The sequence below is a fragment of the Dromaius novaehollandiae genome, chromosome 17 (genome assembly GCF_036370855.1).
Source record: "Dromaius novaehollandiae isolate bDroNov1 chromosome 17, bDroNov1.hap1, whole genome shotgun sequence".
NCBI classification, from domain to species: domain Eukaryota; kingdom Metazoa; phylum Chordata; class Aves; order Casuariiformes; family Dromaiidae; genus Dromaius; species Dromaius novaehollandiae.
In genome coordinates this window covers 18,432,276-18,444,801 of record NC_088114.1, presented here as the reverse complement: position 1 = coordinate 18,444,801, position 12,526 = coordinate 18,432,276, and positions in this window count along the sequence as shown.

Sequence of the window (12,526 nt, the reverse complement as noted above, 5' to 3'; positions counted from 1 at the left end):
CTGTGCAGTATGGAGAGTGCATACTTCCCTCTCCTCAGTCCAGTGACATAGGGGCACAATGTGATGTAGAAGGAGATCTTTCCCCTTGCCCCGCTTACATCAGGGCTGCAACCATCCCTGCTTTGAATAAAGAATGAGTTAAGCCTATGTGGTGAATAGCTGTGGAATCCAAAGCATCCTTCCATATTGCCCTTAATAACTGGAAGCGATGCTGTTTGTGAGGATGCTCTTCACATTACTCTTCTCTCATTCTCCAGAGAATCTGCATGGCCAGTCTCACACACATTTTCACAGGCGCATCTGAACATAGTAAGGTAGAAAGTCAGATAACAGAATTTCTTCCTTTTATAAAGAGAACTTAAAATAGTTTGATTTAACTGGAAAGCAAGGTGAAAGGAGACAGGATCACTGCTTATTCTGTTTATTTGCACTGTATTATATTATAGTGATCTCATAATTTAGTGTGTCTGTGGTCACCTGCAGGGAAATAGTATTTTCTGTGTGCATGGCTTGGTTTCTGAGTAGTTACTTCTTGTGTATATTTTTCTCTAAAGCACTGGAGAATTGCTGGAGCTGAAGATAGGCAGGGGGTGATGGTATTCCTGGTGATGTTAAAGTATTTAAGATACCTTTTTGTTATGTCTTCTCAAATGCCCAAGATTAACCCTGCTACCAATCCCCCAAATCAGACTGGTGAGGACTGCTTCCTTCTGTAACACCGGGCTTTTCACTAATTTGTAGCACGCAGGTTACAGATAAGGTTTCTTGGGTTCCCACCAGTTTGTTACTGTCAAGGCCCTGACAGTGGCCAACAACCTCTGCCACCCCCCTCCCCATCCCAGGGATTTGGCTGCATGTGCTCAAGGCCAGTGCTGACATGCAGCCGGGGATGAGGCTGCTGTGAGAAGAGCTGTGGGAGAGAGCTGGGAGAAGCCTTGCTGGAGGCTCCCCTTTTGCTTGGAAGCTGCATGTTGGGAATGCTCATCCTTGGTCTTTGCCTGAGCTATGGTGCAGATGTCTGTGGCCTGCCTCTGTTGTGGTGGCCCCACTCCTCCTCTGGGGTAGCATGACCCCTCCAAGGAGCTGGCGGACCCTCCCTGCGCACCATCAGATGCCTTGCCAGGGTGATAGCCAGGCCTGGCAGCTGCCCCAGGCAGCTGGCAGGTCAGCTTTGGCCACCTCATCACGCAGGGCCTCAGTTGGCACACCTGCACGGTTCAAATACACAATTCAGTTCAAGTGGGTTGCAAAGCTGAGTGGGGGGAACGATCCCTTATGGCCTATGACTGACAAGTTCTTATAGCCCTGGGGCCTTTGTGTCATCCTCCATGTATACATTCAAGGCCCTTGCTATCATCCTGTATTCCTCTGTGTTGCGTTTTATTCTAGGGTCATTTTGTTTAGGGTGGTTCCATACAGAATAAGCACTTGTTATTGCTATCAATTAGTTACAAATATCTGCATATGTATATATATAACATTACACCCCACAACTGCACTTTTCTCAAAAAAAAATGAGTCTCATGCTCTTTAGATAATTGTTATAGCTAAACAAGCTGTAACACAGCTCCAGACATACCAAGACAGATCCAGACCAAGCCCAACAAGAGCTGAGGCTGGTGTTGTTGGAATAATGGAAGGCCTGTTGGCCTCTTACTGTCATGCTCTGCCTTTGAGGTTTATCCACAGATTTCGTCTTGCAAATCTCTTGCTCTTGCTAGGATACTGGTAATAGCCTTGGATTTCTTCTGCTCTTTTCCAGTGACTGTATCTTTTCCTGTGTGCAATTGTAGCTTTTGGTCTGTTATCACAAGCTTTTCATTTTTTTATAAAATGAGGGGAAATGCTTTGTGATGATAAGATTGTTTGGAAGGGCTCATCAGCTGTGTGACTGTTTGCAGGTTCTATCCCTAGATATAGGGGAGTCTTTTCTTGTAGTCATTCAATCTTTTCATGTCTAAATCCCATATCTTTAGTTCACTGTTACTAATATTTCGCATTAAGAAGTGTTTCACTTTAAAGAACGGTTTGTCAAGGTTTGTTCAGCAGTCACCTATGCCAGTTATGACTGTCAAAGAAAAGCCAAAATCAGCACACCTCTTCATTGACTAAACTGTGAGCAAAAAGGAAGATATGTTACTTTATATTGAACAAAAGGACATCCTAAACAATTCCCTTAATCTGTTTTATATACTGTGTCCTTCATTTCACAAAGTACTTGAGCACATGCCTAATTTACAGATCTGCTTAAATAATTGTTAACTGAGATCTAAAAGAGATATCTATAGTACAGTATAATATTTTCACAGTGGCAAAGTAAATTCATACAGCCAGTTCTTTATGAAGGATTTCCTGAAAACTGTGATGAAAGGTTTCCTGTCTTTTGAGTCCTTTGTTTTCTAGGCTTAGGATAATTATAATCTAGTATTTCTGCACTGAAAATATAAAAATTTCTTATAATTTTGAAGTACTAATACCAGTGTGCATTAACTATGTCAGTGCTAATTGCCTCACAGTAACTTTTAGCATCAGAATATTAATAACTGAGTATTTTTCAATCTCTGTTCTATAGATGAAAATGACAAATAAATGCTGTTCTCCCTCAGACCAGGTAAGACTTTAATTGTATTAATGAAATGTATTCATCATGCCAGAACAAAAATTATTAATTTTTCTAATTCTTCTCATTGCTTTAAGTTGCAAAATTTGTAGAGCCTACATACAGACATTTAGTCAGTTTGCAAATTCTAAAACCACATTTGCAAAATCTGTTTTAAATTTTGAGATGTCATAGTTTACACAGCAGATTCTCACTAATCAACAGTAACTAGTAGAATCCCCAATTGCACTTGTTTATTAAAAAATAAAAATAAAGGAAAATTAAAAAAGAAGGCTATATCACTGGATTAGATGGAGCCATGATATAAGTGAAAGAGGGAGACAGTGTAACTTACAAATATGTCTTGGAAAACATACTTTATGCTTGCATGCCTATAGCTTCAGCGAGTCTGACAAATTGATGTGACTTTATATCTACATCACATTATTATGCATAGATAGCTCAGGAATATATTGCAAATAGTATCCTTTGGATGTGTCATGCTGTGCAGAATACATGTTTGCAGTGACCATTTGTCTAGGGCTTTTGGAGCCTAGGGAGCCTGATGCAATATTGCTGCACCTCTAGCTAGTCAAAAAGACCCAATGAATTTACTACACTGGAAAGCCTTCTTACTTACTGTGGGATTGCAAAGTTGTTTTTTTTTTTTTTTTTTCTATTTACTTTGTAAATTTTCTTTTTCTTTTTCCAGGCTAATTCTATAATTCTGGGAAATAAATTGAATTTTATATCATAAAACTAATGAGCTTCACACTTATTTGCTATCCTTGCATCAATCTGGTGCTGAACTCAGGAAAAAAGAGCCCAATCCTTGTCTGTTTCCAAGAATGCTGTGTTTGCAGATTAAAAAAGTGAAAATTAGCCAGGTTGTCTTTTGCTACTTACTGCTTTACTATAGAAATTTATTGTAGAAATTTACTACAGAATTAAAAGACTGAGTCTAGAAGTGTTTTGTATGGACATCAAATAAATGTTTAAAATATTTGTTATTAATTAGACAGCTTGTATATTCTTTCATGTGTCACCATTTTGTCATCTTATCTAAAAAACGTAGTTGGACATTTGTAGACTGTTCTAGAAGTCATTAAAAATATCTAACCATTTATATTTTCTTACCCAGGAAACTGCTTTATTTTGTTATACTTGTGCCTGCATTTTGGAAAAAAAAAAGTACACCTGAAGAACTACTATAAACTTTAATTCTGTGTGTAGTAGATACCCAAAAGTTATCCCTAAAACAAAATGAATACCTATGTAAGAAGGGAGCATTTAATTATTCCTTCTCATTATTAATCAAACTGATATGAAAAATAGGTGATTATAAATGGTAGGAGGAAAGATATTGAATTTGGATATATGTTGTTGGATGAACTCCCTACTACAAATATTTTAGTAACTATTTTCATAACATCTGAATCCCATTTTAAATTTAATGATACATTTAATTATCTGTAAGTTAAAGAAATGAAGAATAATGATAAATGAGAATTGCTGCCTGTAACCTGCTTACCTACCTGCAGTATGGTGTAACTACTAATGTAATTAATGATATGTTCCAAAATTTATTTAATGTTCTTGGGTCTGTCACTTTTTTGGAGCTGCAGGAGTACTGAAATCAAAGAAATGCCAAATCTGCTATACTGTAGCATTCACATGAAAAGCTCGAAAGGGAATTCCAACTTCTATTTTATTAAAGACAGAAGTACTAATTGACATTAAAATGTCTGCTTTTAAGAAGCTCTTTCTTAAACTAAGTACAGGAACATTAGAAGCAGTCTTTGTTGATACAGACAGCTTGTAGAGTTGGATTTAAAGACTTTGGTTCAAGCTGCTGAGAGTTAGAAGGCGAATGAAGATGATACAAGAATGAGCTTTTTGGTATTAATGGATAACTGCAAATGATTGACTCTATTCTTTTAAACTTTATTCATCTCAATTTTTGTGCATGTAATATGATACTTCAAAAAAAGGAAGAAGTATTCTTCCTGAATTTGTAAATAAATATTGAGGACAGTCATACGACCCAACATTAGATGCCTAATTTGATTTCCCAGGTTAACAGGCTAGTGTCTATAAACTATCCATTTAGTCAGGGCAGAAAAATATTCTTTTCCAGAGCATCATTCAAATGTGGAAATTAATATCAATCAGTATTTTAAATAATCCTTTATATGGATTATATATATAACCTCTCCTTCTGCTTTGACTGTACTGGGGTCCTAAGACCCCAGTAGCCTCTTAACTTACTATCTAAGGTAGGTGTCTAATGTTAAGCAGTACAAACCATTACCCTTTTTACCTTCAGAATGTGAAAGGAAGGAAAGATGCAATTAGAACGTAAATTTCTGGAATGGAAAATTTAAGGCAAGACTGATGTCACTTACATAATGTGTGTACAAACCTGAACTGCTCTTGTTAATATAATTGATTTAAAAGACAGAGAAAAGAGAAGTTTGAGAGACTGGAGGTGGTTTGAAGAGCTTCCTTAAGTAAATTTTGTGATAGTTGCAGATTTATCCTTCCTGTTGAGTATGGACATTCCTGAAGAATTAGATAGAGCCTTTGAGTTTCATTATCGTGTCAGTTGCCATGAGTTTTCTTCATTGCCTTCAGAATCCAAACCAATCTTTCGAAAAGGGGTGAGATCAGATCAGGACAGGTTCCATTCAGATTCTGTTTTTCATAGGTCTGTAACAAACTAGGATTTGGCATCAACAAATGCAAAATTAGTTCACTAAACCTGGGTTTCTCGCTTTTCTTTCATATTGTCCTTGACTGGTTTAACTGGAAATATTATTCTGGAAATCCAGAACAAGATGAATTCCAAGGGCATATAGCTAAGAAAACTGTAGAGGGAAGGGATGCAACTAATGGTTCTCAGATCTAAAACAGCTGTATTTCTGGGTCTCTTTGCCCAAAGAAGACATTAAACAAAGAGTTTGCATTTTGTCCTGCATATAAGATCCAAAGTTAGGAAGAGGTTCCTAGAGGTAGTGGTAGCAACAGTTGTAATTATTATGACTATATTTATAATGTTAAATTAAATAGTACCAGGTCAACAAGCTAATTGGCACAGTCTCGCTACGTTCATACTATTAATGTCTCTTCTCCCTCCAAAGGAGGCATTTAAACTGGGAGGCATTTAAACTATTGGAATTTCATTTTTGCCAGTGCTTAAATCCCAAACTGTTCTTGGGAATTTTTTGAAGAGTACTAGTTATCCCAGACCATGTCATGCTAGTTAGTCTCTGTCAAGGACTAATTATAAAAATTTGACAGGTGTATATAAATAAGTACCACTGCTGAAGCCCTGACACTATACGTAACCTGTGTAGACATCAGAGGATTGGAAGCATGAGGCACCTAAGCACTGGGTACTTTTAGAGCAGATTGGTGCTCTGCAAGAAGACAGGGAGATTGAGCTAGGTTGTACAATATTTTATTGAGTGTGGAGAGCTGCCATTTTCCAAACACTATAACTTTTGATTCTGCTTGATATAATTTGTTGCAGTGCTCTAGAGACTTGGAAGCACTTAATTCTCTTATCTGTAAGCAGTTAGATTTGTGACTCAATTTTCAAAAAGATATGCACCACTGGATTGCTGCATATTTTTTTATGAAACAGTAAATTAGGTGATTCCCTCTGTACAGAAAAAAAAACTTGCGGAGTTGTTGGCTTTCTAAGACTATATGAGCATTTCCCATCCCCCGCTGAAGCAATACCTTTTCTTCTCAGTATGAAGAAAATGTTCATCGGATCTTGATAAACACTATGTATAATTTTACTTTATATGCTATAAAACAGATTTTCAGTGTTTCCTGCAATGTCTCTTTCCTTGTTTGTTTTGATTTTTTGCAGCTGGAGGAAAAGGTGAACTCTCTCCCTGTAATTGTTTGCATATGTATATTCCATTTGCTCTTTTGTAGTGATTGTATGGATTTCAGTATTTATAACAATCAGTGATTTAGAACATGAGAGGAATTTCATGAATTTGGAGCCTTGCTTTAGTTGTGTCCTTTACCAGACTTGTGCATGGTAGTGCACAGGTATTCTCATCTGCAGCCCTGCAACTGTGAATCTTCCACGATGTTATACCAAAGTTTTACATTTGTGTTTCTGCTACAGTATCACCAATTCATAACATGCTTTTGAATTTGCTGACAATACTATTCCAGAACTGTTCACTGACCTTTGCAACCTGAGTCAAGGCCTACAAAGGGCACAGTAACATACTAATTGAATTAACTGGGGTTTGAATCATTCTTTTGTTTTTCTTCTGACATATATCTTCAGTAAACAGAGTCACTTGCTTGCCTAAATCATGAGCTTTTCATTGACTGCTAGAGGAAATCATACAGAAATTAAATTCTAGATACAGTGATTATAAAAGAAGAGCATGTACCTGAAAGGCCAGGACACAGATTAAGATGTAACCAGCAAGAGATATATAGGTAACAAAAAATTATGCTGTGAATTCATTAATAGCAGGGAGATGACAAAGGAAAATATTTGCCATTACTCAGTTTATCAGAGATCAGCCTTCAATAAAAAGGTCAACTGCAACAGATGGTTATTGCAAGTAATACTAGAAAAATATGGCAAGATCTCAGATTACAAAATGAAGGAAAATTTTGGTGGTACTTATGCTTTCAATGCCTTGTGATGTGAAAAAAAGGTCAAAGTAATCTCAGAGCTGTTATCAAGATATCTCAGAGGATTTGTGACTGCCAGCTGACAGATCAAAAGACTGGGAAAGGGTAAACACAGTGCCTGTTACTGAAAAGAAAGAGAAACTGGAGAATTAGAGACTAGTCAATTAACTTCAAACCCTTGAAAGAAATCTGAAATAAATAAGCAGAACATTTGTATACAGATGAAAGATAACAAGCAGATGAGTGGCAGCCATGAAGGATTTGTCAAGAATAAGTAGTTAATATCTAATCTAATTTCCTTCTGTGGTAGGATAACACATCTTGTGGATGGGTGAGAAGTAGTTGCTGACATATCTTGACTTCAGTAAAGCTTTTGACACTTCTTGACATGAGAGTATTCTAAACAAATTTTGTCCAGATTTCCTGGTACAAACTTTGTTGGAAAATCCAAGAATAGGTGTAAATGGTTCACTTTTAAAACTAAATGATATATTGATGGAGTCCTGAAAAGGTATCTCCCAGATCCAATTCACTTGAATATTTTTCCTACGATGCATTAGCAAAAGTATGTGTACTAGTTTTGTAGACATGAAGCTGTAAAAGTCAGCATTAGACATAAGAATGATCTTGATGTATTGAAGAATGAGTCTGAAAAACAGGATGGAAGCCAGTTGAGATACAGCACGTAAGCAAGAATAATCAACAAACATTTGTGAGAGGTTGTAGGAACAACTCATTCTTCCAAAAAGTATTTGGGGACATAAACTCTGTTGGGCAGTTCAGTCCAGCCTCTGTCCCCTTGCTAGCATTAGGGAGGTCATCGTAGTGCTACTGACCACAGAAGCCAGTTGGACACACATGGTGTCATCAGAAAAACAACAGGTTTATTATTATATCAGGCTGTGGTAGTCAGGCACAGGGCTGATTAGCAGGGACCTTTCAAAAGTCCCAGTCACATGGTTGACCTTAAATTCCCTTTTCTCTCTTTTTCTCCCTTCCAAATAAGCAACCCACAGACTTTTTAATCTTTCATCATCCCTGTTTTTCTCATTTTTATATTCTTTTTTGGTTATTTTGGCCTTAGTCACTGATCCTCAACATCCTCAAAAAGCCAGCACCTCTCTTTCTTCTGATATTCTTAACCCAAGGGGACTTCCTGATGCTTCCCTGTCATATATTTAGCCTGCCAGTTTATCCCGTTAATGTTTTATTAGTTCAGCAGTGCTAGACTGGAGTTGGCCAACCACTTTTTCCTGTACATTGTGTGCAATGTCCAGCAGTTTCTTACATTGTTACCTTGTTTGTTTAACCTCAGGCCAGAGCTGCATACCATAACTACAATGTCTCCTTTGTGACTTTTGATAAAGAGGCAAGCATTCTGGCCTATATGTTAATGTATAGGTGAGAGTACCTTGCAAAACATAAGTGCAAAGTGTTCCAGCTAATTTTGTGCACTGTGCTGCAGAAAAGATTTTGACGAAAGGCTTTCCATGGTCTCTGTGGAAAGATTGAAAGAAATGGAGTTGTGTAAATTAAAGAAGAGAAGACAGGGAGGTATGAAAGAAGTCTTCAGAAATGGTAACCTGATCTTGCAGAATGGAAGAAAATAAATGCTCTTATGTGGTTGATCAGAGAATGACATGTGGAAAGAAGCAAGGACTGATGCTACACAAACTACATGTTATGATTCATGGAATTTTTGCTCCAGTTATGGATTGAAGGAGTTTCTATTTCCTCTACTCTTGAGGGTGAAGCAATTTGAGACTTCAATGGAGAGGGCAAAAAATGTCTTGAATTGTAATTATAGCACAGATGACTCATGTTAGACATGAGGAATAGACTTCTTCATCTCTGGTAAAGCTGATAAAGTGCTGGAATAGATTGTTGGAAGAAATTATAGAGTCTCCATTACTGGAGGTCCTTAAGAGGTTAAGAAAACATCTTTTAGAAATAAAATATGTATCATGGGTCCTGCATTTCAGAGCGGGTTTTAAACAATTTCTGAGAAGTCTCTTTTCGTCTCTGTTTTTGATGATTATATGAACCTAATTGTGAATAAGTTTTCAAATATGAGGGGTTTTCCCACTGTTCTTCATAGTAGAACTGCTGTCTCAGGCATGCCATGAACCCTGGCTTCATGCTGCAGATTCAGACACTGCACATACTCTTACAAGATCAATTTCTCTTTTTTCATTTTCATAAATTAGAGAAAAACATTTTACAATTATATCATATACATGATAAATTTAGTTTCTCCAAACTTCAAAAGTTAGTCTTCAAAAGTTAGATTCTTGCAGACTATAGTTTTAGGACTCACACATCTGGAAACAGAGCAAGAGTAAACTCCTTTGAACATAATGCAACCACTTAAAGATAGAATTGAGATATTCCTTTGTAATTGTTCTTACTTTATTTATATGGAAGGTCAGTTATGCAATTCTTAATGAAATTCTCTTGATCTGTTTCAGAGATTTTTCTGGGACCTCAACACTTTCACTTATAAAATAAAAGTTATTGGAACAAATAAACACCACTTCAAAGCACATAAACAGTTGAACCTCTAGTCAGATAGTTACAATGTAATTCCTCTGTGATGTAATATTACTATTATACCAATTTTGAAGATGGAGAAACTGTAGATAATAAGGTTAAGAAATCTGTCAAACTTGATGGAACAAATCAATATATTCTGATTATCCTTGTTGCATTTCTGAACATATTTCAAAAATCTCACTGTGCCCTCTAAAACTAACACATTTCACAGTGTGTCATGGTGTTTGTATGTTCCACTTTTCTCTCTTTAGAATGGAACATATTTGTGTTAGTGAAATAGCTTGTATTAGCTTACTCTTTTAAAGTTGGAAGACTTCGAAACATTTGATTCTAGAAACTCTAGAATGGGTCAGACTAAAGAATTCTGTCTCAAAGACTGACCAATAGTTCCTATTGAAGAACTAAGTATATGAAACACAGTATTTAAACAGCATTTCTTACCCTAATATGTTGACCATAGCTTCCAGCTGTCAGCTGGGTCTACAGATACTCTGACAGTGACTGGAACAATGTAATTCTGTTTTTTGTGAAAAATCATGTTCTCTGATTAAAGCTGTCTTCCTGATAATTTCATCGAGCTTCCATAAGCTCCTAGAATATAAAAAATTGTTAACAATTGTTCTTTATTCTCTGTTTCCATACCATTCTGACCTCCCCCTACTCTCTTTTCAATTTCTGCTCTCCAGGCTGAGTGCTGACCTACTGTATAGATTTCCTGTCTTTATGTCTGGACATCCGTATTGCCATTTTCTGTAGTTTTCTAGTTCTATTTTATCTCCCAATTTGATTTGTTTATTTCTGCTTTATGATTGTGAGAAAGAATCTAGAAGATATAGTCTTCTGCACAGGGAGCTCCTCTTCACAGCTTTTAGAACTAATTGCTTTTCTACTCAGTTTTATAGAACAGTGATTTCACTGGATTCACACTATAAGATCAGTCCTTCTCCTTCAGGATGATTCTCCAGTTAAAATTATGTTGACGCATTTTTAAGCAGAATTATCATGTGATTGATTAGGGGATAACATGCAGAAGGAAGCTGGGAGTAAATTTTCAGACTGAATTTTATTTTTGAGGATCTTTTTGCAGCAGCTATAGATTGATTTTTTTATATATTTTCCAGAACAGCAGAAGAAACAATTTGAGTCCTTATTAGGTGAGGAGTTGTTTTTTAAGCTCACTTTACGGTGGTTGTAATTTTGATAAAAAACTAAACAGAAATTTAAAAAAAGAGTAACTAAGGACCTGAGTTCTCCACTATTACTTGGATTGGGTTCCTGCTGCACAAGTAGTCCCACTGATTTTTTAAAAAAATACAAGAATATGTAGAAGAACAGGGCATCTACTAATAGGGAAGAACAAGAATCACAATAGTTAAATAAGGCTTGACCATCAGCTGTTGAGATATGAATGCTGCTTTGGGAGAGAGAAGAGGAACAACTGCCCAGCTCACTAATCATTACACCACATATGGTCTCCCAAAAGAAGAACATCTGAATATGTTCAAATATTGGAACTTTTGGTAATTTGGTCAAACACCGGAGCAAATTACCCAGACAGGTTGTGGAATCTTCATCTTTGACAGATATTCAAAAAAATACATATTATGTTATGTTATATTATTTGTGTTGATACTAAAAACTCATTTGGAGAAGTCCCTGAGTAACCTGATCTACATTGGTACTGCTTCAAGCAGAAGGTTGGACAAGATGAGCTCCAGAGGTCTCTGTCAACCTAAATTATTCTATGATTCTGTTTGGATCTTTTTTTCTGAAAGGCTCCCAGATGTCATCAAAGAGAGCAATACGGGCTGTAATAACTGTTTTCACATACCATTTCTGGACAAGAAGTTGAGAGCTGGATAGTCTTGACTTTAGTACAGGTGTGCACCCTTTGTTAATTTTAGTCACACCTACTCCGGCAAAATATATCTGACATTTAGCCATGGACACTGACCTACATGTACACTACTCATCAGGCGCTCATATCACATAGCGGGCAACTGTGCCACAGAATTCAAACTTTGGCCAGTAGGTTTGGCATTACACTGAGCTATTATATAAAAGGCAAACACAGGTGTATCACTTCCTGCTGCATTCAGAAAAGGATTTTTTTCAAAGGCAACTTATTGATAGCTGTTCTCAAGAGAAAGCTTTAGGTTTTAGATCCTATCTTGCAAGAGAAGGCTATTATGAAAGAACCAGTAGGTTATTATGAAAAAAAGTGGGTGACATCATCCCCAATTTTACCAGCAGCCCTGTAATGGAAACAGTAGTCACTACCCAAAGGACTCTGAATCCAAATTTGACATAGGCAGCCAGCTCCTGGGAAAATGAATGAAGTCAGATGCATACCCATCTTCATGGTTTCCTATCTGTTAATGTGGACATGTTGCTTTTTGTGGTGTTCAAGTTGTGCCTAGCTTGGACTTAAAAAATTCCCTCTGGGGTTGAAGCATGTAAAAATAGGGTATCGTCATTTCTAAATTCCTCTGTAGTTTCATCCCTAAAACATGTTATTTTAAATAAATGTTAAATATGTCATTCTGACAGAAATGAATTAAGTTAAATACAATGGAAAACATCAATGTAATGCATCAGATCTTCTGGCATGCCAATTTTTTTTTTTTTTGGAAAATTTATTATTTTCATGATAATTATGTATGTGAGAGGCCTGCAGGTCACAAAGATACAGAAAAATCT